Source organism: Rhinopithecus roxellana, chromosome 18 (assembly GCF_007565055.1).
Source record: "Rhinopithecus roxellana isolate Shanxi Qingling chromosome 18, ASM756505v1, whole genome shotgun sequence".
Lineage (NCBI taxonomy): Eukaryota > Metazoa > Chordata > Mammalia > Primates > Cercopithecidae > Rhinopithecus > Rhinopithecus roxellana.
In genome coordinates this window covers 55,723,915-55,751,857 of record NC_044566.1, presented here as the reverse complement: position 1 = coordinate 55,751,857, position 27,943 = coordinate 55,723,915, and positions in this window count along the sequence as shown.

The following is a 27,943-nucleotide window of genomic DNA, read 5'->3' as shown; positions in this document are numbered from 1 at the left end:
CTCCCTGGGCTGTGACTCCTTATGCCTTCTTGAGCTTCTCAGAACTCCCAGGCCTCGAGAGAAAGATCTTGCTTGGATCCATTAAAGGCATCCCTCTCCATGAGTAAAATCATCTATGAGGCCCATTTAAAGTTTTCCACTTGAATTAGAAATTATTTCTGAGAAGGCACAAAGAAATCAAAAAGACTTCGTGCATTAAACTGCACGGATGTTGGCATGAGAAAATGATGACTTGCTTTGAGATAGTGAAAGATTCTTACTGAACTGCGCAGAGCAGTTATCAAAAGGTTTAAGAAAGATGTCAGGAAGTCCAGTGCAATATGGGTGACTAAGTGAGAATTCTGATTGTAAAGCTGGGCATGATTTATTTTTCTGCACTAACTCAATGTAAAAGCCTCCAAGTGATCTCTTCCAAACACAGATAAACTCTTATGACAGTAAGCATTACTTTAGTACCTCATGGTTTTCTGTCTTAAATGCTACCTATTCCTGTAGATGGCCTTGGGAAATATTCACAAATAAACGTGAATTCTCTTCTCTTTTCTTTCCTTTTTTTTTTTTTTTTTTTTTGAGATGGTGTCTCATTCTGTTACCCAGGCTGGAGTGCAGTGGCATGATCTCGGCTCATTGCAACCTCCGCCTCCTGGGTTCAAGTGATTCTCCTGCCTCAGCCTCCCAAGTAGCTGGGACTACAGGTGCCTGCCACCATGCCTGGCTAATTTTTTTTTGTATTTTTAGTAGAGACGGGGTTTCACTATGTTGGCCAGGCTGGTCTCGAACTCCTGACCTTGTGATTCACCCACCTTGGCCTCCCTAAGTGCTGGGATTACAGGCGTGAGCCACTGCGTCTGGCCATGGATTCTCTTTTCTAATAACTAGCATAATTACTATCAGCAGAACATCTGGTACAAACCAGGATGAACTAGGGCTCTGGGGGCCTGCCTGTACACTCTGGAGAGCCAGGAGCCCTGGCGCCTTTCCGCACAGGAGATCTGGGATGCTCGGCTGCTGGAGTACAGGTGTTTATGTGTCTATGATGGTGACTCCCCAAATTTCCCCAGTTCTCAACTCATGTGCCCAACTCAAAGCTAGGTGAAATACTGTCCTCCTGCCTTCCTGCCCAGGACCTGCCTAGCCTTCCCTGTCTCAGGGAACAGGTCACAGGTCACCATGGGGAATTCTATCCCCCATTGGGAGGATGGATCTTCCAAAATGATGCTGGTTATTTTGGTGGCTGTGGCTTCTCTCTCTCTCTCTCTCTCTGTGTATGTGCATGTGTGTGTTTTCTGTGACCACCCAGTCTCCCTGGTGCATCCCACCTTTCCTCAGATCCCCTGTTCCCTCCACAATAACAGAAACATTCCCATAGACTCTGAGGAGAGATACTGCTGTCACTCCAGAGGACATATTTTTAGCAATAAAATTGAGTGTCAAGTGTTTTGTTGTGAGTAATGAAAGTAACCACAGAAATATTTTCCCCATTGCCTTCTAAAGCAATGCTGTTAACGTTTAGTGAATAAAAAATAGAAATAACTTATTTGGCAACCATTTTCAATGTTGTACCTTTTCTTTCATAGCTGTTAAATAAAATCTATTTATATACTATAGTTAGGATTTCACACAATAATTTAATTACTTTGGGTGTTGTTTCTTTTGAAATTCTATCTCTATGCTTTAAACTGAACAGAGGCTGGTCAAGAGATGAAAGGATGAGTTTAGAAAAGTTGTCACATGTCTTCTTATTCCCAGGGTCGAAAAAATAGCTAAAATAGAAAATTATATACTAATTCTCAGATCAAGAAATGCTGTGTAATTTACCAACATTGCTATGTTAATGGTAATCATGTTCCCATTAGGACATAGTGGGGTACAAAGAGATCTAAGGCATGGTCTATGCTGTCAAGGAGTTTACAACCTTCTTCCTAATGCTGCAATCAGCTGGCTCCTGCCTGCCTTAGGGCCTTTGGCCATGCTATTCTTTTTTACCTTCCATAGCTTTCCCAGCCCTCTGATTCAGCAAACTCCAATCCAATCATTGATTCTTGGCTTAAATATCACTTTACCAGAATCTGGGAGCAGAGGGGACATGTACTGTCTCTCTAAGGCTGAATCCCTCATCAGACTTTTTTCTAGAGCCCTGTGCCTTGGGAAATATTTACAATAGATTCATTGAATCTATAAAAATTTTTATCATACAGATATTTGTGAGATGGGAGGCGTGTAGGGAGGAGAGCTGATATTACATAATGATAATCTCCTCAACTAGGCTACAAATTCCACAAGGGCAAATGATTTTGTTTAACACTCTATCTTCAGCCCTGACACAGTGCCTAGTACATAGTGGGGGTCTCCATAAATATTTGTGGAGTGAGTAACTTAATTAGTGATATAAACACCAATTGCCTAAAAGCACTTCAAAGTGGCATAGCTGGGGGCCACACAATAGCTGCATGTGAAATGAAAGGAGGGAAACACCAGTCAGGAGTGGAAGTTGCTACAATTAGCATCTTGAGGGGAAGGGCTGAGATGAAAATGAACCTAGAAGGAAGAATAGGAAGTGTTCCAGAGAACACGGGGGAGGATAGCACTGGCTGAAGGAATAGAATAGTGGGCACAGCAAACTTGGTTACATCAAAACACTGGTATAGTTGAATGGGGATATCTATAGGGAAGTAGTGGGATTAATATTTATGTTGTTATTAATCCCACTATTTTTATTTATAATATTAATATTAATATATTGTCGTTACTTTTAATGACAAAAACTGCAATTACTTTTGCACCAACCTAATAAATAGGTCAAATTTAGACAAAGGAGCTTAACTTTTAGCTTTAGGTCCATTAAAGGCCTTTGAACAAAGTGATTATGTATACAAACCTGATATTTTGGCATCCAAATTACAAAATAGATAAAATAAAGGGTTTCATTCCTATTATAAAGATTTCTTGGCTTTACCAAAAGATTATGAAAGGGTTATTTTAAATAACATCACTTTGGGTGGATTAAAATGTTTGTTTATAACTAAAATAGTTTGATGCCACTTAGCTAAAAAGATTTATTCAGCAAAGAAAGAGCAGAAAAACATTAAGATAAAATAACACTGCAATCCTCATGCATGAAATTGACATCTGTGATTTGGTTTATGAAATGTTAATCTGCATAAAATTTTTCAGGACCACTTCTACTGCTTTTGGTAAAATGTCTTTTGGATTCTAAAACACCACTGAAGAAGAATATTCCAGAATATGATTAGTTTAAAAAGTACAGTCAATCAGCAGCTCAGATGCCAGCTATCCTGCCCTTCAAATAAAATTGATAGTGAGATATCCAGCTTCCTCCCACTTTCCCTGGGGATGGCTTTTGCCTAGTGATTTCTCTCTTGAGTGTCTTTTGCAGTCTTTCAGTGCTGTCCATTCTTTAAAACACTGCACTTCCCCAAATGTAGACCATGCAGAAACCTTATTTAGAATACACAAAAATGTGTGAAGGAAAGGAATTACTAACACTCACCAAACCTGACATACCCATTGCCTAAGGAAAAATCATTCCACTATTAAACTCTCAACGGAGTTCCCTATGTGGCACACCAACTCCTGTGCTCTTGATTCTCAGACCAGTGTCCCCTGGAGAGCAGTTCTTCTTTCCAACCTCACACAGCATGACTCCACCCCACTTCAGAGAAGCCTTTTCCCTTGCTCAGAGCTCAGACCCACCTCCACTCACTCCCAGCAGTAAATTTCCTCAAGTTTAGGTTATTCAGGCTAGATCAAAATAAGAACAGTCAGAGCTCATCTTTCATGGTATGGAAACAATCATGAAGTGATTCACTAATGAATCTACCACTTACAATATTATTCCCTACTCAAATAGTCTTTCTTGCATTACACATTTGTAGATTAGCCTCTTGCAGATGTTCAGATATTGTAAATATCTGGAAGTACAAGGCCAAGTCATTGCAAATTGAAATTTTAAGTATCTGGAAAAATGCAGACTTTCATCAAGTTCATGAAAATGTGTTGAGAACTTTGTTAGAATCATAGACTCTGACAAATGAGGGTCAGGTGAGTTGGTACTGTTAACCATGGAAAATGGACAAGAAGTAGTGGCACAAGAGGTACATCCTTAGCCATTTACATGCAAAAACTTAGGGAGGCCTGGGAGAGAGCTGAATAAGTTTTGCAAAAATGATCTTCATTATGATTGTGTTTGAAAGTCAAATTAGAAGTGAAGAAAATTATATTCATTATCATACTACTTTGTTAGAATATTTACACCTTAAAAAATCAACACTTGATTCCTTCTTTATTATTCTAAAAATTAGCATATAGTTCTAGTTTTAATTGTGTTTAAAAATAGAAATCAACTTATTTTTACATGTTTTAGCTTCACTTTTCAGAATGAAATTCCAGTAAAATATTTTCTCCACTACTTCCTATGAAACTTTGGCCTATTTGCAGTGAATTCACCTTCTGGTATCATAGATTTTCTGCTACAGAAGATGTTCTGTACCTCATGGGAACATCAGTGCCATTGCTGTAAAATGTCCTCCTGAAATATTATGTTATTCATTGGATATGGGTCTCTTATGGACTGAATTGTGGCCCTCAAGAATTCATACGTTAAATCCCTAACTCCCAATGTACAACATTTGGAGATAGGGCCTTTAGGGAGATAATTAAGGTTAAATTATGTCATAAGAGTGAGGCCCTGATCCTATAGAACTGGTGTCCTTACAAGAAGAGGAAGAGACACAAGGGGTGTGCACAGAGAAAAGGCCATGTGAGAGCACAGCAAGAAGCACCAGCTGCAAGCCAGGAAGACCAGCCTCCCCAGAAACCCACTCTGCCAGCACCTTGACCTTGGACTTCCAGCCTCCAGAACTGTGAGGAAATAAATTCCTGTTGTTTTCTTAAGCCACCTGCCTGTGGTATTTTGTATAGAATCCAAGCTGACTAATAGAGGGTTAAATTACATTACTTAACAAGGGGGCTGTTCTTAGCATCTATGAGTTACATTTTATTGAGGGTTTCTTGTATCCTAGACCCTACTGAATATTTAAGAAACGTGATCTCATTTCATCCTCACAGAGCCTCAGAAAGTCATATCACTGTCTACATTTACAAGTGAGGAAACAGAGGCAAAGAAAGATGACTGTCAGTCACTTGTGTAGGGTCATCTAGCTGGGAAATGGTGAATGAAGCCAAAATTCAAACCACTCTGACTTCCCAGCAGTGGTTCTCCGCTCTGCCTGTGCATCAGAATCACCGGGGAACTATATAAACAATGATGCCTAGGTCCTAGCCCCAGAGATTCTGATGCCATTGGTCTAGTATATCCCGATTTGTTAAAGCTCCCCAGCTGTATCAGAAATCTGTTGCTGCAAAACGAATTACCACAAACCTAATGGATTAAAATAATGGAGCTCTACCATCCAGTAGTTTTTGTAGGCTAGGAATCTGAGCACAGCCTAAGAGAATCCTCTGCACAAGGCTGTGATTCAATTGTCAGCCAGGGCTGCGTTCTCATCAGAGACTTCATAGCGAAATGATCTTTTTTTAAGCTCCCTCAGGGACTAAGGTCTCCATTTCCTTAATTGCCATCAGCACTCTTTACTCCTAGAAGCTGCCCACAGTTCCCTTAAGATGGAGTCTCATACAACACAGTGTAATCATAGAAGTGATTCACGTCACCTTCACCATAAAACGTAACCTAACTAAGCAAGTGACATCTCAATGCCTTTTCCATATTCCACTGGGCATGACTCATTGGGGGTCACCTTAGAGTGTATTTGTCACACAGGTGATTTTAATGCACCGCCAAGACGGAGAATCACAGCTCTAAAGCATTTTGCTCTATTTCTTTTCCACTAGAAATAGTGCAAATTTGAAATTCGTAGCTTTTACATTTTTTTCTTACCACTCAATTTTAAATGGCACGTGAAATGAACAGAAAAGAAAAATGCCGTCCTCTCTAGTTATGATTATATACATGAAATTGTCACGGTTCAACAGTTTTTGGCCTACAAAAACAGTAGTCTTATATGGTTCAATAGGATAATAATATTATTTTTCCCTGATAAACTATGTGCCTGAAACATGCCTAGATGTGGTTAGAGGTTCAGGTAGAAAAAGGTAAAGGCACCTTATTCTTGACTAATGGTACAACTTTAGCAATTCCATAGCAAATCCAAAATATCTGACATTCTGCCTATGAAATATAGTCACATTTTCAAAATGGATTTCAGTAATACTGGAAAGCTTAGAAAATACAACTATTCTTTTATGAATCACAAACACTTTTCTGTAGAAACAAAATTTAAATGATTTTCAGCTTGAGATATTTACAAAGGTAATGTATTACGGGTGAAGAACTGCTTTTGCAGAAATGAAAAAAATGGCAAAAATAAGTTACAGTGTTGTCTAAAAAGAAAACGTAAATTTAGACTGAGCATTTTCATTACGAAGTACTCAACCACATCTGCTGTGAAAATTCTCTAGGGTGGGTAGGTTCTACCTTCCTGGGTGTAAGCACTGGCGATCACTGTCTGGGGGAAGCTGAATTTGAAGACAGTAACTCTAATTTACCTACGTGGCAATTTGCCGGGAGCTTTCTGTTCAAAATGGTCTCCCAGAATTTCTCCCAGGAAGAAAAAAGCAGTGAATTCACTACTCCTAGGCCTGACTGAAATATCAGAATCAATGGGTATGTTGTGAGTTCAATTTCAAAGCAGAAAAGCCTTATTTTGGCAATGTGACTATTTGAGGGGCATTACAACAGAAATCTAAGGGTGTTTTCTTTGCCTGGTGAAATGTGCAACTTCCTATGAAAATATCCCGGGCCCAGGCCTTCAGTTTTCTCACGCAAGAACAAGCCTTTGGAGAGGTTATGCTACTCTGGCGACAGAAGAGTATATAACATAAAGAACCCAGTGCTCTCTGGGGAGTTTTTTACTCTGAGAATACATGGCAGTTTTCTCCCACTTACAAATACTTGAAAACTGTGCCACCCAGCCTGCTAGCCATGAACCACATATGGCTCTTAATCACCTGAAATGGGGTTAGTCTGAATGAAGAAGTGCTAGAAAGGTAAAATACATACCAGGATATACCAGATTTCTAAGACTTCGTTCAAAAAAAGAAAAATATTTTATTAATAATGCCCATATCAATAATATGTTAATATAAGAATATCCTATTACTGATGATATATTAGGTTAAATAAAATCTGTAACTAAAATTCATTTTACTCTTCTTTTTTTAACATGGCTACTAGAAAATTTAGAATTACATATGTGCCATGCAGTGTATTTCTACCAGACATTGAAAACCCATTCTGTTCTTTACTAGTGAGGTCAGACTGAACCCAGCAGTCTTGCCGGCTCAGAAGGTCTGAGCTGGAACTCCAGATGTTGGATACTGAAATGAAGGGTTGCACTGCAGAGCAACAGAAGGATTTACCCAGGTATTAGGCACAGAAACGGACAAATAAATCACGAGGGCCAGGTTTCCACGAGTGTTTCAGAAGGAAAGCTGTGGTTCTGAAAGTGCGGTCTTTAGACCAGCAGCATTGCTCATGGACTCACTGAGCATCGTCAGGGAACTGGTCAGACATGCCAATCCTCAGGCTCCGTCCTCCACCCACTGAGTCAGAAATTCTGGAGGTGGGAGCAAATAGTGTGGGATTTAACAAGCCCTCCAGGTGATTCTGATGTACTCTCAAATTTTAGAACCCCTGTTATAGCTCATTGAACATTGCACTGGCCCTGTTCGTTGGTATTAGTTAACACTCCCTTTCACAAGTGATATAGTTTGGATGTTTGTCCCTGCTCAAGTCTCATGTTGAAATGTAGTCCCTCATGTTGGAGGTGGGGCCTGGTGGGAAGTCTTTGGATCATGGGGGTGCCTCCCTCATGAATGGCTTAGGCCATCCCCTTGGTGATAAGTGAGTTCACATGAGATCTGGTTGTTTAAAGGTGTGTGACACCTCCCCCACCTTTCTCTTGCTCTTGCTCTCGCCATGTGACATGCCTGCTCCCCCTTCACCTTCTGCCATGAGTACAAGCTCCCTGAGGCCTAATCAGAAGCAGATGCCAGCTCTATACTATCTGTACAGCCTGCGAACCATGAGCCAATTAAACCTCTTTTCTTTATAAATTACCAAGTCTCAGGTATTTCTTTATAGCAATGCAAGAACAGCCTAATACAACGTGTGAGGAAATTGCATGATAAAGAAAGAAATAAACTTACCCTTATTACACAGCTATTAAGTGGCAAAGAAAACAAGCTTTCAGCCCCAATGTTTATAATCTTAGAGTTGATACGCTTTATCAGATGTCAACTCAATGAGAAAAACAAAAAGTCAGAAGAGAAACAGATCTAAATAAGTGGCTATTAAACTTCACAGGGACACTAACCAGAAAATCTGAGGAAGCTCTGGTTGCCTCCCTGTAAAAATGCAATTTTATACAACACTGACACAATTTCAGGCTGCCCCTTGACCCGTTGGAGGTTCTGCCTGCAGCCAATTTGATCATGCCTGATTGAGAGCTCCAGATTGGATGATGAGTCACTCTTCATAGTGAAGTAGTACTCTTTACACGAATAGGGTTTCATGTGTTTAATGCTTCCTACCAAACATATACTGAAGGAAAAAAGTTGACCTGAAATATTATAGATATTATTGTCTTAGCTTGGGCTGCCATAACCAAATGCCATAGAGTAGGTGACTTAACAACAGACATTTATTCCTCATGGTTCTGGAGGCCGGAAGTCTGAGATCCCAGAGCCAGCATGGTCAGGTTCTGGTGAAAGCTCCCTGCCTGGTGGCAGACGGTTCACTTCTTGCTGTGTCCTCACACAGCAGAGAGCAAGCTCTGGGGACTCTTCCTCTTCTCATAAGGACATAATCCATCAGGAGGCCCACTTTTATGACCTCATCTAAACCGATCACCCAAAGGCCCCATCTCCAAATGCACTGGGAGTTAGAGCTTTGACATATGAATTTAGGGAGATAAAATTCAGTCTATAGCAGATACATGAGAACTATGTTTCTTCTGTTTGCTTAAGAAGGAACAAAATACTCATTAGTGGCTTATAACCCAACTGGCTCTAAGTGGAGGGAGTAGCAGGCACCAAACTGATTTTGAAGTCTACAAAAGTCAGGGTCTCCATGGGAAGGGAGGGCCACAGACATTGGTCACACCGAGCAGTAATGTCAAAGCACTGCTACAAAACAGGTAAAGGACCTTGCTAATACCATGTGTCTTTCCTATTTGAAGATGATACTAATAACAGTAATTTCTACCTGTGATAGCTTTGGGAGCAAATTAGGCTGAGAAAATTGACATATAATGAACGTCCCTTTGTGTTTGCAGTACGGAGAGTATTGGAAGAGCCTGAAGCCGTTTGATAAGGACAGCACAGCTCACTTTTAACTTTAGCTGGAACATTTATAATTTATTCTCAGACAATGGCGATCAAGTGCTTGGGGATGGGGATGAAGGCAAGGAGGCTAGTCTCTTTTTATCAAGCTGCAAAAAAAAAAAAAAGCTAAACATTTATTCTTTCATAAAAGGAAAAAATAGGTTATCTTGAAATGTATTGGTAATTCTTTATTGTTTCTTTAATAAGTAATTGCACACTTAAGAAGCCAGGAAAATATTTAAGGGTGACTACATAACCCCTGTTCATTTGGCATTTATTTAATGCCTTGAAACAATAGGCATCCTCGTATAAATGGATTGAGTTCTGAAAGTTTGTGCTTAGGCAAATAAAATTTTCCATAAAATTATAAATAATTTTATATTATACATAATTATCTATATTCATATAAATACATTCACATATGTGTGTATATGTGGCTTTTTAAAATTATTAAAATATATTTTAATTTTTTGCTTTTGGAATCATCCTGCATACCTAACCATTATTTATGGCATTTTTATGGGGGAAATGCAATTAATGTTAGAAACTTATATAAACCTACCCCTGGCAAAAGAGGAGAACTTCACTATCTTCTGTGACTCTGTAAAGCAGATAAGGGATTTTATTTTCCTCCACCAGCTCTGGTGGAAACAGTTTTCCTTTCCTCTGGCAGCTATTTTTGCGAGTGGAAAGGAATTCGCCCCCTGGTGGTGACCACATATTAACATGAAATATTTATAAACTGAGTTTTTATGTATTACAAACTGCTTATGCATGCCTTCCTTGGCCCACCCTGAGATTTTCTTGTAAATATTTATATGTCCCAAAGCTTTTAGGGCATTAGCTCGCATCGGAAAGAGGCTCTGCAAGTTTTCTGTGTAATTATTAGGGACATCAACTCTTTACCAACTATTGAACAAGAATAAATGACTTATTCTTGCAAGCTCCTAGGATATAATCATAAGCAAAAGTGTTTTTCTTCCAATCTGAGTGCACCATCATAACTGTGCTCTAAGGTGGGTACCAATAGTATTACTAAATTTCTAATAAACTAGTCCCTAAGTTGGAATTTCTGTAATACCCACACACACAAACATGCACATACACACATGCACACACACACACGCACATGCACACACACACACGCACATACACACACGTGCACACACATACACATACACACACGCACATACACACACGCACACACACGCACATACACACGTGCGCGCACACGTGCACACACACACGCACATACATACACACACGCACACACACGCACATACATACACACACGCACACGCACGCACACGCACATACACACACGCACGTACACACACGCACACACATGCACGCGCACATACACGCACACACACGCACGCGCGCACACACATGCACACACACAGCACACACACATACACACACGCGTTCTATCAAATTTAATGGACAAAGTAAACTGATCTTGTCATTCCCCAGATACAATTTTCGCTGCCCACAATTTCCACATTCCTTTTTTATGGTTTTCCTTGAGCCATACTCCCTAGAAGAAATTCCCTTTTTCTTTCTATATTGCCTTAAATCTCATGGTCCAACATCCCCTTTCTCTAGCAACATGAAGTATTTATTCTTTCTCTTTCCTGAGATATATTGTGAACCTAGAACATGCAGTGCTGAATAATGTGATCTCTTCTGTGTTAAAAAAAAGAAAAAGAACTTTTCTGCCTGAATTACCCTGCCTGGACTATATAATTAGCACCTTCTTATACATTACCTTGTCTCTAATTTTTAATTCCACACATTTCAAAACTTTATTACATAATGTCATATTAAGGTATTTCTAAATTAGAGTATATGCTTCTTCTGTGCAGAAAAATTTCTTACACTTCTTATACAGGTTGTGCATGCCTAATCTGAAAACCCAAAATCTGAAACACTCCAAAATCTGAATGTTCTTGGGCACTGACTTGACACCACAAGTGGAAAGTTCCACACACAAGTACTTAGCACAAACTTTCTTTTATGCACAAAGTATTAAACATATCATATAAAATTACCTTCAGGCTATGCATATAAGGTATATATGAAATGTAAATAAATTTTGTGTTTAGATGTAGGTCCCATCTCCAAGATATTAGGTATATGCAAATACTCAAAGTCTGAAAATATCTGGAAATCTGAAACACAGTCACAAGCATTTTAGATAAGGGATAATCGACTTGCACTTAATTTTTCATTCATTACTTCACTTCAGGGATTGTTTACCACATTTGTTCATTCATTTTTCTAATTCGCTCATTTGGCGAGCATCTATGAAACATGAATGAGACGCTGTTGATATCACTGGGTCCATGGGACCTAAGAGCTATTTCCATAATGTGTGCTCAACAAATCCCTATGGATTAAATAACCCGCTCTCTTACCCAGTCCTGATTTTCATTATCTGTGAGCTGGAAAGCTAGTTGCTATGAAACAGCACAAAGATAGCTGCAAAAAGATGTTTTCCGACATCCTGAGATAATGACCCTGACTCTGCCTCAGTTTAACACAAATTCCTTCTGTCTAGCTGAGATCTCAGTATATGTGTCCACCAAGTGCCTCACGGGAAAAGCAGAAACCCTGAGGAATAGGAGTGGCGATATTTGTGCCTGAAAGCTTCTGGCCTTTCACTGTGAATGAAGCATGAGGCAGTGTCATCTGCTGAGAGGAAGGAAAATGTCAGCAAGGAGGTTGGGGTTTAAGGAAGAGGGAGGAATCCCTGGGAAGAAAGCAAGAGGCTGTTCCTTGGAGAATCACCAAAGGATAGCTTTGAGAATCTCACTGAGACTGGAGACCAAAAGTATGTGGTGACAATGACCTGTGGTTTCCTCCAACAACATTCAGTACCTGCTTCAAGGGACAGAAAAGGTCAATTTTACATTAACCACCGTCAGAACACAGCAGGCTGATAGCACTGGTGGAAATGAAGGCCCAGGCAGGAGAACAGTTCAAGAGATGCCCGCTCGTTTCTAGCCAGGGATGGAATAGAAGGAAGGGAAGCAATGAAGAGAATGGGAGCTTGGGGGACCAAAGGACTTGCTGGACATGGTGGGTGAAAGCTGGAGAACTTAAAGGCTGTGGTCACAGATTATTTTCATATTGACGTTTGCAACTTCAGAAATGAAGTTGTTCTTGGTGAGAATGAAGTTAAGGATGGATAGCTCATGTACAATAGAAGCAAAAGTGAAACGTTAAGGAAATCAAGTTGAAGTCTGGATGGATTCTTCACCAGAATGTTAATGCTATCTGTAATTCTGCCAGGAGTTCTGGAAGCCAGGCCTTCTGTGAGTTAGGTGGCAAAATCCTCAATAAATGAAGGCTGATAGGATGGGGACAGTGGGATAGCCACACAGCTATGAAACTCAAAAAGATAGAAAAATGCAGGGAAGGCCGGGCGCGGTGGCTCAAGCCTGTAATCCCAGCACTTTGGGAGGCCGAGGCGGGTGGATCACAAGGTCAGGAGATCGAGACCATCCTGGCTAACACGGTGAAACCCCGTCTCTACTAAAAAAATACAAAAAACTAGCCGGACAAGGTGGCGGGCGCCTGTAGTCCCAGCTACTCGGGAGGCTGAGGCAGGAGAATGGCGTAAACCCAGGAGGCAGAGCTTGCAGTGAGCTGAGATCCGGCCACTGCACTCCAGCCTGGGCGGCAGAGCAAGACTGCGTCTCAAAAAAAAAAAAAAAAAAAGAAAAGAAAAATGCAGGGAATTCTGCCCCTTAGTAAAGTTTAATTGGTTTATAGTTTGGTTCATTCTGTGAAGCTGCTTATCTATTTAATAACTCAGGAAGCATAAGCATGGTTGGTAAATACATCAAAACTATGTAAATTCAGAAATAAATACTTAGAAAAAGCTTAAGGTTTTATTCTGTGGTTTTCTAATGAAAGGCAATTTACCAGTCAGTATGCATTTCCTATCTCATTTGAAAATAACACAGACTGACATTTTGCTAATTAATTATGCTTGATCAAAATCATATTTTGTTTTATCTAAGCTTTGGGTGGCATTTAAGTGTTGTACTGGGATGCCTGTTTAGAAGGATTATGCCCAAGATTATTTTTTTTAATGACTAGATGTGAACATGTTCTCTTTCTGCACCACTTCATTCAACTTAGAATGCAAAGTACAAATCTTATTGCAAACTAACAAAATTCCTTGAGAGTTAAGAGTCTGGTTTCAAAACTGAGAAAATGTCATACTGAGTGTTTTAAACTTAAAGCAAAAGGATAGTATGTGAATTCAAAGCGATAATGGTAAATGCTAGACATTAGCAAGTCTTTACTTCCTCGTCAAATATATGAGGAGGCGTAATCTGTAGAACTTCATTATCTCCAGCTTGTGAGAAAGCCCATGGAGGAAACCACCACCTCCATCATTTATGCCCCTTTAAATTCTCAAGAATATCTCTTGACTTGTCCGCATAATAATTAGGTTGCTATTGAGACATATTTGTTCTCAGCCAGGTGATGACCAGGGAGGATCAAGGCTGACAGCTACATTCCCAAGGCATAAAGTGCAGGAGGGATGCAGCAAAGAAAGCCCCTTGATGTTAAGTCAGGGCATTTTGGTTGGTGGTGGGCAGCTTTGGGGAGTAATGGGACCAGGAAGACGGAAGGGTTGTAGGACAGAAGGGTTGGATGGTGACCTGGTTCTGGCTGGTGCTCTCAGGGTTTCCACAGGTCTATCCTAAAGTGAAGGATAGGCCCTTGACCATACCAGTCTTCCCAGGTGATAACACTGTAATCCCATGCTTCAGTCACAAGCCCAACCCTACTCCTGCCCTTCTAGGCAAGTTTCCTTAGCATCCATTACGTGCCAAAGATGTCACCCTCATGAATAATTTCATGGAACACGTTAGTTGTGTCCTACGCATACTAAATGTAAAATGTTTCTTAGGCCTCAACCCCTTTCTATAAATTGGGACACTAACTCCCCACTGCACTTTCTGCTCCTCTCCACTGGACAGACAATTGCAACTTTCTGTGCAGTGCCAGCCACATTCATGTAACACCATTGTAAAGGCTGAAGTAAATGGATTAGGCAGTATTAGGCGTCTGGTTATGGGACTCCTTTCCACACTGGTAAAATGAACACTGCTGCCACCAATGACCCCTTCACTGTTTTCAACTACATGGTCCTCATGTTCCAAGATGATTCCACCATGTCAAGTTCAATGGAATCTTTAAGGATAAGAATGGGACACTCATCATCAATGGGAAGCCCATTTCCATCTTCCAGGAGAGAGATCCCACCAACCTCCAACGGGGTGATGTTGGTATGGGGGCTCCTGGTGTCATCACTACCTTCAAGAAGATTGGGGTTCACTTAAAGGTGAAGTCACAAAAGTCCTCATCGCTGCTCTTTCTGCCGATTCCCTCATGTGTGCAAGGAGAGTGAACCATGAGACATAAGCATTCTCTCAAGACTATCGGCAACAACACCTGAACCACCAACTGTGTGGCCCTCCTCCCCAAGAACGTCCGTGGAACTCTCCCATCGGGGAGGAGCTCACTGTTATAAACAATGCCATCAGTGCCACCCAGAGACTGTGGGTGGTCTGGCAAACCATGGTGCAGTGGTCATCGTGGCAGCATCCTCACCATCACTGACACTGCCAAGACTCTTCCTTGGTGACTACTGCTTCCTTTGTTCTAATGTTCATTCTGTCATACTGGCAAACCTGATAAATGATAGATAATCTTGAGAATGGAGTAGTGGAGAGAGGCCTTGATAATAAAAAGTTAGTAGCATGTAATTACCCACGGATAAGTAAGTCACTGATGATTGTTCGTTGTGAAATAGCTAAACATATGATGCTACCTAAGAGGCATGACCCAAATGTCACTTCTTCTCCGGTGCTTTCCCTGGCCCTATTTCTCCACCTCCCCCAAAATAACTTCCTGACAAAATTAATTATTTCTTCCTCTACTTCCATGAGAAAACCAAAGCCATCATTTATGAGTTCTTTCGTTTTCCATTCTCATTTCTTTTTTTAATGGTTCTTCACATTGTGTTTCTTAATTTTACAATGCATCATAAACATTTCTTCCATGCAATGGATGCAAATCTGATACTGAACCACAGAGCATTGCAGTTGTGCCCAAAGGCTGTGGTAACAGAAGGGCGACTTAAAGCAAAGTATTGGCAGAAGGTTAAGCGCAGGGCCTGGTAAATGCCTGTCAGGGGCATACACGTAAGAAATGTCCTCAATTCCCCTTTGTAGGGCCCCACAGCCACGCTGAGTTCCCTTGGGTCCTTCAGGTGGAAGGAGTTCTTTAAACTTCTTTACACCCACATAAGGCCTACCCACAATATTTGTCTGATTTTTTTTTTTCACCTCATCCTCCACCCTAGCTATCTCATCAAATTCTCTGATCATCTTCCCATTGCTCAAATGCATATCATGTATGGCCTCCTTATATGCCTTGAGGCATGAGCCAGGCCTGGGTTGGTTTTCTTTTGGTTTTCCTGGGTACAGTGTCCTCAGCAGGGGGCTTTTCTGCAGCCTTTCTTTCCCCCTCTGGCTCTCTTCCTTTTGGCTTTCCTTTGCTCTCTGGCTTCTCCTTATTCTTTAGCATTTTCCTCATCTTCTGCCTTTCTCGTTTTCTATCTTTCTATCATTTTCTAACTTTTCCTGGGTACAAGCTGCTTCCAGCTTTCCTTCCTCCTGTGCTTGCTCTTCATTTTCCATCTTTCCTTGGTTCACAGGCTTTCCTTCATTGTCATGGTAGAGTTTTTCCATGTTGAGGCTTCCTTTCCCCTTCCTTACCTTTGGGGATTGCGGACAGGTTCTGCCTTTCTGTCTAGTCTAGTCATGTGTGGGAACAATAGATATATGGACCAGAAAGCACCTGGAGCCATTAGTGATACGGTTTGCATTTGTGTCTCCATCCAAATCTCACATCCAATCGTATTCCCCAACGTTGGAGGAGGGGCCTAGTGGGAGGTGATTGGATCATGGGGGCAGATTCCCCCTTGCTGTTTTTGTGATAGTGAGTTCTCGCAACACCTGTTTGTTTAAAAAAGTATGTAGCACCTCCCCTTCACTCTCTTCCTTTTGCTCCAGCAAGGTAAGACACACCCTCTTCCTCTTCACGTTCCACCATGATTGTAAGTTTCCTAAGGCCTCCCCAGCCATGTTTCCCACACAGCCTATAGAACCATGCGCCAACTGAACTTCTTTTCTTTATAAATTACCCAGTCTCAGGCAGTTCTTTACAGCAATGCAAGAATGGACTGATACAATTAGGAACCCAAGGACCAGAGTAGATTGAGGCCGACTTGGGGGAGGAGGGGCAGAAGATACCTGGATTCACATTCTTCTTTCTAAGGTTTGTTCCTGTGTACAACTTTGATCCCATCCCTTCCAGCCTGTTCTGGGACTTTGTTTCTTGGGTTCTTCTTATAACATTACCTTCGCCCTTTCCCTCTGTTCTGGAGTCTGTCAGTCTGCCCGCAGATTCACGTAGATGTCCCTACCCTAAATCACTTGATCTCAGTGCCCTTTTAGCTAGTATCCTATTTCTAGTCTTTATCATCCAGCAATTCCAGGGAGCACCGTACCTATCTTGCCTTCATGTTGTTACTAAGGCATTTATTTGTCCACAGTGCCTTTTAGCTTCCTTCTTCTTCTTTTTTCTTTTTTTTTTTTCTTTTGAGATGGAGTCTCTGTCTGTCACCCAGACTGGAGTACAGTGGCACGAACTTGGCTCACTGCAACCTCCACTTCCCAGGTTCAAGCAATTCTCCTGCCTTAGCCTCCTAAGTAGCTGGGATTATAGGCATCCATTACCATGCCTGTCTAATTTTTGTATTTTTAGTAGAGATGAGGTTTCACCATGTTGGCCAGGCTGGTCTCAAACTCCTGACCTCAGGTGATCCACCAGCCTCAGTCTTCCAAAGTGCTGAGATTACAGGTGTGAGCCACCACGCCCAGCTGGCTTCCTTCTTTCTTGACTATTGTTTTACTGCAGTTCTTTCAAGGTTATCTAACTATAAGAAATCATCATCATCATAGTTGAGATGCCAAATACAGTGGCCTTATTTTCAGTTTCCATTTAACATAGCTGACCTGTCTTAGGTTTTAAAATGTTCTCCTCCTGGGATGCCACAATTCCCTTAGTTTTCCTCCAACCTTTCCAAGCGCACCCCTCCAGATTTCCACATGGATTCTTTCTCTTCTTCTCCTCCCTCATCCTAGGTATGTTCTTGGTCGTCTTCTCTTTTATTGAATATCACTCTTTCACAACTTTCACCACCATTCCTGCATGGATGAGTCTCATGAACGTCTTCACCTCTCTGCCAAGCCCTGGTTCTGATTTCCATTTGCCTAGGCCTCCACCTACAGGTACCATCAAGCCTTAGGACAACATGTCAACAACTAATTTGCATCAGCTCTTTTCCAGAGGTAACATTGGGTCTATCAATTATTTTTTTCCTTCAAGTAGAACCACATTAATTCATGAACAAGAGTAAAAATCTGTTCTGCAATGAGCAGGCCTATGCAAACCTACCCCCAAAATCCAGAGAAGCTGAGGTGGAAGAAAGAGGCTGACAAATTCAGTTTCCCAGAAAGAAACATTTAGTAGGCACTTAAAAACAGAAGCCATTATGTCCTGGACCCAGCCAACACAAGATGGTGAATTCCCACACCCTTACCCGCTAGATCCAGACCTTATGTACCACAGGGAAGCAACAGAACTTATAGGTAAAGGAAAAAGTACTACGGGAATCTGCGCAAATACAAGCTCTTATACAAGCAACAGTAGATAAAATGGAAGTCTTAGAGGCATTCCCAGAACTGGGGTTAATCTGAAGTCAACTTGATGGATTAGCATCCGAGATGGAGTTGCTTTAGCCTCCATAAGATCTCTCCCACTTTTAAAGGCTTCCAGAAATAATAATTTCCTAAGGTCCTTTGGCAAATAAACTTTATAAAACAGGCTACAGAGAACTAAAGGGAAAATGATGATACTTTTACATCTTAAGGTAGACATAGTTGTGTAATTTAAAGCTATAGATCAAAAAAGGCTCATTTTACAATGAAAATCATTTCAAGGAAAGCACATGGAGAGTGTTAGATGGATTCTTAAAAGACAAGATAGGCTTAAGAGTATTTTCGAGGGATCATTTATTTAAGATGGAAAGCAAAATGAGATCTTGGACAAATAGATGTTGTATGAGTGCAAAGATTATTTATATTTGAATTATGTTAATTTAATTCATTTCCTCCATGGGGATCATGCTACTAAAGATTTTGAAAGATTTAGTCATTTTCTTCTGTTATAGATTTACTTTAATGCTTTTTACCTTTTGGACTACTGCCTTTTTGTACAAAATATTCCCATTGGAAGAAATAGTTCTGACTATCTCTTTAAAATATGAACAAAACAACATCTATTCTGGAATGCTGGCTGCTCTTTGAATAATAAATTTTCCTACAGTTAAAAATGAATAATTAAGGTCTGTTTTAGAGACTTGATTTCAGAGAAAGGAAGCTCAGTAATTAAAGAAAAAATGAAAATGGGAACTGGTCAGAAATGAATGACAATTTTTCATTTCCATTTAAAAGAATCCCTCAAGCACTAAGTTTTATTCAAATTACCTCGGAGCCTACTCTATTTATTTTTTTCCAAGTAGTCCCAGAGTTTGAGTAAAGGAAATGTAAGCTATGTAATTTTGGTTCTATAAGATAAATAAAAATGAAAAGCAATTCAAAAGTTCATGTTTCAGTAGGAGTTGTGAAAGAGGGAAATATTGGCAAGGATGGGTTAATCTGAGGCAACTGGCCAAGCCCGTCTGCCTACTCCTCACAGTGGCCTCTTCCTGGGGAATCCTGGACAGGGAAGGTCACTACATGATGTAGGTTTATGATTGCCATACCTTCAAAGCTTATCTATCCCTCAACCTCTCCAAGCCAACAAGGAACTGCTGATCATTAAAGAGCTGCTGCAACTCTCCAGGATAGGTCAAGGACTTCAGATAAAACTAACATCAACTGAGGCCCTCTAGCCACTCTCACCACGTGGCAGGCAGATGCATTCAATATCATCATGGCGTTTAGCTCAGCCTCATCAGCAAGAGAGATGCATAGGACACCACAGGTCCAGGAGAGAACCCAAAAGACCCCAGCCCTCCTCTCCAACAACATCTCCGCATCTCATGGAATCCCACAGGAGAGGATCACAAAAGGAAAATAAATTTCACTTCTCTTTTCCATACTAATAATCTTTACTTTCCAATTATAATTTATGGCATTCAAAATGATTTATTATCTCATTTGTCACCTTCATAAAATTTTAAGTTGTACTCAAGATGACTGAAAAATAGCTTAGCAAAGATCAAACCAAAACCAAAACCACTAATCGCCTATTATTGCTTGAAAGAGCTTCATTTTTAATGTAGCCTCTATCGCCAAAACTCTGTTTAATGAAGAAACTAAAGTATTAAAGACTGATTCTCATAGGCAAGGCTCAAACCTCGTGAAAAGTTTAGACATCATCAAGAAAGCCTATTATTCAAGGTTATATGTGGGGCAGTAATGGGGGTTTTGTTGGTGGTGTGCATTCCAGCGGGTTCCAAATGGCATTTGACTAGATATCTTTGAAAGTGTTTATTCTGTTTGCTGATCTTGGATGCTCTATCTATATTAACCACTATATTTATATTAACTTTCTTGTTTATTTTTTTCAGATAGCTTTGTGTCATGTTCTGAAGTATGGCTGTCTTTCCAAATTATTTATGTGTAATGTAATAGAAAGTTTGTACCCAAAATATTAGATAGTTTACTTTTGTTCCACTATTTTCACCAAATATGCACAAACCCAATTGGATTAACATACTTGAAACTTCTCGAAGTAATAACTCATTCAAGGTGTACTTTTTAATGTTTTAGTATTGCATATTATTAAATGGGATTGTGTAATGAGTAGAAGGCACAATTTCTGACTTGGAGAAAGTTTCATTTGGATAGACAACCAATCTTAAGCAGAGCAAACAATTAAGAATTATATAAGTCTTTTTTTTTTTTCCTTTTTTTTGAAATGGACACTTGCTCTGTTGCCCAGGTTGGAGGGCAGTGGCGCGATCTCAGCTCACTGCATTCCAGTGAATTTGAGCAATTCTCATGCCTCAACCTCTTGGGTAGCTGGGATTACAGGTGTGCACCACCACGCCCAGTTAATTTTTGTATGTTTAATAGAGACAGGATTTCACCATGTGAGCCAGGCTGGCCTCAAGTGATCCACCCACCAAGGCCTCCTAAAATGCTGGGATTACAGGCGTGAGCCACTGCACCCAGTCGGGAATTATGTAAGTCTTAATATAAGCAAGTACACTACAACTTAGTATGAATTAAGTCATGGCCGTGTTTTGTTTGACTTTTTTTCTAATTCTTATTTTGTTGCTATTTTAACATGTTTACCAACATTTTCTACTTGTTTGTTGTGTACAGAATGTAATTGATTTTTTATATTAAATATGTGTTCATTGTATATATGTATCTAGTGCATTTGCTAATGTCTTTTTAAAATTATAATAATGCCCTTATTTTTTAAAAAACTTTTATTTTAGGTTCAAGAGTACATGTATAAGTTTTTTATGTAGTTAAACTCATGTCATGGGGGTTTGTTGTATAGATTATTTTGTCACCCAGGTACTATGCCTAGCACAAAATAGTTATTTTTTCCTCTCCTCTCCCTCTACCCACCCTCCACCCTCAGGTAGCACCTGTTTTTCCCCTCTTTGTGTCCGTGTGTTCTCATTATTTAACTCCCACTTATAAGTGAGAAACTGCAGTATTTGGTTTTCTGTCCCTGCATTAGTTTGCTAAGGATAATGGCCTCCAACTTCATCCATGTTTCTGCAAAGGACATGATCTTGTTCTTTTTTTATGGCTACATCGTATTCCATGGTGTGTATGTACCACATTTTGTTTATCTAGCCTGTCATTGATGGGCATTTAGGTTGATTCCACGTCTTGGTTATTGTGAACAGTGCTGTAATGAATATACATGTGCATGTGTCTTTATGATAGAACAATTTATATTACTTTGAATATATACTCAGTAATGGGATTGTTGGGTGGAATGATAGTTCGGCTTTTAGCTCTTTGAGGAATTGTCACACTGCTTTCCACAATGGTTGAACTAATTCACACTCCTACCAATAGTGTATAAGCATTCCCTTTCCTCTGCAACCTTGCCAGTATCTGTTATTTTTTGACTTTCTAATAACAGTCATTCTGACTGATGTGAGATGGTATCGTGGTTTTGATTTGCATTTCCCTAATGATCAGTGATATTGAGTTTTTTTCCATAGGCTTGTTGACCACATACATGTATGTCTTCTTTTGGAAAGTGTCTATTCATGTCCTTTGCCCACTTTTCTATAGGGTTATTTGGTTTTCTTGTAAATTTAAGTTCCTTATAGAAGCTGGATATTAGACCATTGTCAGATGCATAACTTGCAAACATTTTCTCCCATTTTGTAGATTGTCTGTTTACTCTCTTGGTAGTTTCCTTTGCTATGCAGAAGTCTTAAGTCTAATTACACCCCATTTGAAAAATGTTGCTTTTGTTGCAATTGCTTTTGGCATCTTCATCATGAAATCTTTGCCAGTTCCTATGTCCAGAATGGTATTGCCTAGGTTGTCTTCAGAGTTTTTGTAGTTTTTGGTTTTACATTTTTCTTTGATCCATCTTGAGTTGATTTTTATATATGGTATAAGGAAGGGGTCCAGTTTTAATCTTTTGCATGTGGCTAACTAGTTATCCCAGCACTAGTTATTGAATAGGGTGTCCTTTCTTCATTCCTTGTTTTTGTCCACTTTGTCAAAGGTCACAAAGGTGTGTGGCCTTATTTCTGAGCTCTCTATTATGTTTCAATGGTCTGTGTCTGTTTTGTACCAGTACCATACTGTTTTTGTTACTGTAGTCCTGTAGTACAGTTTGAAGTCAGGTAGCATGATGCCTCCAGCTTTGTTCATTTTGCTTAGGATTTCCTTGGCTGTTCAGGCTCCTTTATTGTTCCATATGAATTTTAAAATAGTTTTTTCTAGTTCTGTGAAGAATGTCATTGGTAGTTTGATAGGAATAGCTTTGAATCTATAAATTACTTTGGGTCATAAGGTCATTTTAACAATATTTATTCTTCCTATCCATGAGCATGGAATGGTCTTCCATATGTTTGTGTCATCTCTGATTTCTTTGAACAGTATTTTGTAATTCTCATTGCAGAGATTTTCACCTCCCTGGTTAGCTGTATTCCTGGATATTTTATTCTTTTTGTGATGATTGTGTATTTTCTTTTTTAATGTAGATAATCATTATCTATAAGTAATACAACTTAATTCTTCCTTTCTTATCTTTATATCTTTTATACAATTTTCTTATTTTTTACTTACTATCTGCAACCTACAATTCAATGTTGAAAAGATGTGTTAAAAGGCATTGTTGTCTCATCTTGATTTTAAAGTGGATGTTTCTAGCAATTTACCAATAAGGATGATATTTGCTATAGGTTTTTGGTATTAGTAGATACATTTAATTAGGTTAATGAAGGTTTTTTTCTATTCCCAGTTTGCTAAGAGATTCAGCTTGAAAATATATTGAACTTTAATGCATTTTTAAAATCTTTTGAGATGACCATAGATTTTCTTATTCAATCTTAATGTGGTGAATTATAGTAACATACTTTTCTTATGTAGAACCGTCTTTGCATTCCCGGCATAAACTTAGTTACTAAGTATTACTAACTGCCTTAATCTATTTGATAATATTTTATTTAATATTTTCACATTTATGTTCTTAAGATTGGAGAGTAATTTTTCTCAAAAGTTCGGGATTGGGTATCAAAGTTATACAAGCTCCATAAAGTATTTGGGGGAATTTCTCCTCTTTTGCTAGTCTATGGAGGAGATCTATTTCCTAAATTATCTATTCTTTAAATGTGGTAAAAGAATTCACTTACAAAATTATCTTAGCCTGATATTTATTGGATATCAAAATCATAATTATTTCTTTAATGGTTATAGGTATAGTCACGGTTTTCAATTCTTAATTCATTTTGATAAATAAATATCAACAACTATATAAATGTATTTCATTTAAATTTTCACATGTTTTGACTGTGTGGTTAATATTTATACCTATTATATATGTGTTTAAGAAAAAACGTATATTCTTTAACTGTTGGATTCAAGAGCTTGACTGTTTCTTAAGTCTAGTTTTGTTAATTATATCATTCAAATCATTTTTATAGTTACACTTTTCTGCTTTCTCTACAAACTACTGTGAGAAGTATGTTAAGATCACCTACTCTAATGGTGAACGGATTTTCTGTCAGTAACTTTGTCATGTTTTGTTTTATGTATTACAAAGATATGTTATTAGGTGAATTCCAGTATGTTGATGGGGCCAATCAACATACTGATTGGATGTGGATGGAAAACCTTTTGCTGAAGAGATCAGGCAGGTGACTTATGGATTCAGTCAGTCCTCGAAGGAGAAGCCAGGATTAGAAATGTGGTTAGACAGGGAAGAGACGTAGTGGACCTTCTTATCTAATGGTGTGAATCCCCATGACATACACCACAGGCCCACAAGGTTGCTGAGAATGTTATACAAGCAGAAGCATTGTCATCTTGAAGTGAATGGGAAGAGACTGGATAAAATAGAAGAAAGTCAGCAACCTCCCAAATTCTACAGGCAGGAAAGAGCTGATAGAGTTAACTCTGAGCCTCTGTGGACCTAGAAGTGGAGCCTTCAGACAAAGGGGATGTTCTCACAGCTTGAAACTTAATGGAGTTTACCCTCCTGGGTTTCGGACCTGCTTGGGACCAGGGACCCTTTTATTTTTTCCAATTTCTGCATTTTTGAATAGGAATGTCTATCCTATGCCTGTCTTGCTGCTGTGTTTTGAAAGCAGGTAACATGTTTGCTAGTTCACAAGTCCACAGACGAAGAGGAGTTTTACCCAGGATGAATCACACCCAGAATCTCCCCATCCTGCAGATCAATGACTTACATGACACGGTTAGGAACTTTTGGAGTAGACAATATTTAGAAAATATTTTGAATTAGAGTTGATGCTAGAATTAATGTAGACTTTGGGTAATGTTGGACTGGCATTAATGTATTTTTATGTGGAACAGACATGAATTTTAGAGGACCAGAGGACAATTATAATGAGTTGAAGTGTGACCCCCAAAAGATATTCCTCATCCTATTTCCTGGTATTTGTGACTATGACCTTATTTAGAATAGAGTCTTCAACAACATAATTAAGCTAATGATCTAAGGATGAGATCATCCTGGGTTTCAGATGGGTCCTAAATCCAATGACTGGTGTCCTCACAAGAGGAGGAAAAGGGAGATTTGACAGAGAGACTTGGAGGAAGACAATGTTAAGATGGAGGTGAAGATCAGAGTGATGTGTCTACAAGCCAAGGGATACCAAGAATTGCTAGCAGCCATCGGAAGCTGGGAGAGGGAGTCGTGGAATGAATTCCCCTTTACAGCCTCCAGGAGGAACCAACCCTTACGATGCTTGAATTTGGACTTCTGACCTCAAACTGTGAGAGAATAAATTTCTGATCATAAGCCACTCGGTTTGTAGTAATTTGTTATAGCCAGCAGACCTAGGAAATTAATGAAATGGTATCTGTCTTTCTATTCTTTTATAGATCCTGCATTCCTATATTTCAATCGTGTCAGATAAGACAATAAACTGGGTTTCTTTTTGTCTAATTTAACACTCTTTCTTTGAGAGTGGCAAGTTTGGTTCATGTACATCTATTTTTATTGCTAATATACTTTAAAATATTTCTATTGCCCCATTTTGTGTTTTCTATTGGTCCTACTCTTTTATGCTTTTCTCTTCCTTTGATTTTATTTTTTAAACTTTTAATTTCAAAATTTTGAAAGTTATTCATTCTCTTCTTATTCTTTTAGGAATAAACCTTAATAAGCTAATATTCATATATAACTAAAAATTAATCAGTATCTCTAAGAAATAAAAGCTCCACCTAAGAAATAAAATATCTCAAAGAAACAAAGACTCTTAGAAAGGTTTACCTGAAATCACCTAGCTCACCAGATATTTTTACCACATTTCTAATACTGACTTGATTTTTTCAGCTGCAAAAGAAAATATTAAATAGGCTCAACATTTTAGATTTACCCACACATTAACTTTTGCTCATCAATCCTTGTTGAATCTCAGACACATTCCTTGTTTATTTCTTCTTCTTCCTAAAGTAAGTCCTTTAGAAGTTCCTTTCTGAGGATCTGTTTGTAATAAACCCTTACTGCTTAGTTGTCCAAAAATATCTTATTTTACTCTCCTTCTTAAATGCAATTTTAGCCAAGTGTATTTTACCAATTAGATAATTATTTTCTTTCAGCGTTTTGAAAATATTATTTTCCATTTTACGGCCTCTATTGCTGATGTTGAGAAGTCTGCTCTTACACTCATCGAGTGCCGCCCAAAAGTGTGGCCCATGGAGTTGGTTAGCAATGTAGCTCTTAGACTTCACCCTAGATCAACCAAACCCAAATCTTAAAGTGGTAGGGCCCAGGAATCTACAGGTTTGTTTACTTGCTTTCTGGATAGGTCATTAGAAGTTGAGAACCTTAGAGTATGTGTAGGCAACTTGCTTTAATCTCTTCCTTAAGATCTTGAAGACACTATGATGTATGTAGATATAGATTTATTTTATTTATCTTGTTTTGGGATTATTATTATTCTTATATCTGAGGATTCATACTTTTCAATAATTCTGGGAAATCACCAGGCATTATTTCATTAAATATTACCTTTCTCACATTTTCTCTGCCTTAACCCCAATAACATGCATTTAAAACATTTTCATTTTTCCTTTTCTGTGTTTTTAAACATATATCCCTATACACTAAGGTCCCTAATGCTGTTTTTAATAGGAAGAAAAATTTTTGAATAGGAATATCTGTAAGGGACTACACCTGCAGAAATTTAATTCAATTTAATAACGTATGCAACAGATACTCAGTGACCCACACACATTACTAATCCCAGAAATGGGACAGAACTTTTTACAAAAATAGTACAACATTTTTACTGTTACTATAATGCTTTTAAGCCTTACTATAAGAGTATCACCAAAGATAATGCTGTGACATGGAATGACTCAGACTCTTCAGTATATTTGTTAAGTAAAATTTCTTGGACAATGTTCAAGACAAGTTTATATCCTCTAGATTTTTAGGTAGCAATGTGTTCTTCTACAGAAAGGTCCACATGTGTCATGTTTTCTGTCGATGTACAATGCCTTATTGTTTTTAAATGCTTGTCAGTGAGAAACAGTCCACGCTGGAAAAAAATCCAAAAATTTTCCCCTTGACTTTAAAGTGTATATCCATGGACCCCCACAGAAAAGCTATTACCTGATATTAGGGAAACCTTTCATCAAATTTAGTGATTCAATTATCTTCATAGAAAAGAATGTCAGAAGTTTTAAAATGCTGATAGAGTAGCTTCATGTGAGTCCCTCAGTGCCTCCTTTCCTGGAAAATATGAAGTGGACAAAGGGCTTGAGCAGAAATAAAGTTAGACCCAGAAACTAAAGGAGGGGGGCATGTTTCTTAACATACTGACGGATGAATGGGAAATTTAAAACTTGAGTGTTGTAAAAGCTAATGCTTTTAAGGCTAATTATCTGTAATGATAATATGTCTGTGTGTTATGTAAATAAGAACCCAAAATGAGACACATCTGTCATAATGAAATGTGACACGGGGGAGATTAAACTAAAGCCTTTCTTACAGTGAGTTTTTGGATAAACTTCTTCTCTGATTAATGAAATGTTCCGTTGTTTGAAATGTTTGCACTGAGACTTGGATGGAAATAAGATCAGACTGTTGCAGAGAATTTTTGTTGTTGCTGTTGTTATTATACTTTAAGTTCTAGGGTACATGTGCACAACATGCAGGCTCATTACATAGGCATACATGTGCCATGCTGGCCCGCTGCACCCATCAACCTGTCATTTACATTATGTATTTCTCCCAATGCTATCCCATCCCCCGCCCCCTACCCCATGACAGGCCCTGGTGTGTGATGTTCCCCACCCTACAGAGATTTTTTATGGATGAGTTATGCAGATTCAACCTCATTAGTTCATTGATGCTCAGCAGAGGCGGCAGATGCTCCACTGGAGCCAGCCATTGCCATGATTGGTGTAGAGGCACAAGATCGTCTGGGAGTTAAAGACCGGTACCTGGTGCATGACATTCAGGCACTGGTTTATTTATATCAAGAAGGCAATTTAGAAGAGATTCTTTTTTCTTTTTTCCTCTCTCTCTCTTTTCCTCCATCTAAAAACCCTCATAAAAAAAGACAGAAACTATCTTGACCCAAGCCTTACCTTCACCTCGCTCTCTTCTCTCTCCTGTAACTTCAACCCCTCCCTTATTGCTGGCTCTTTTCCATTAGCCTGTAACATGTACACGT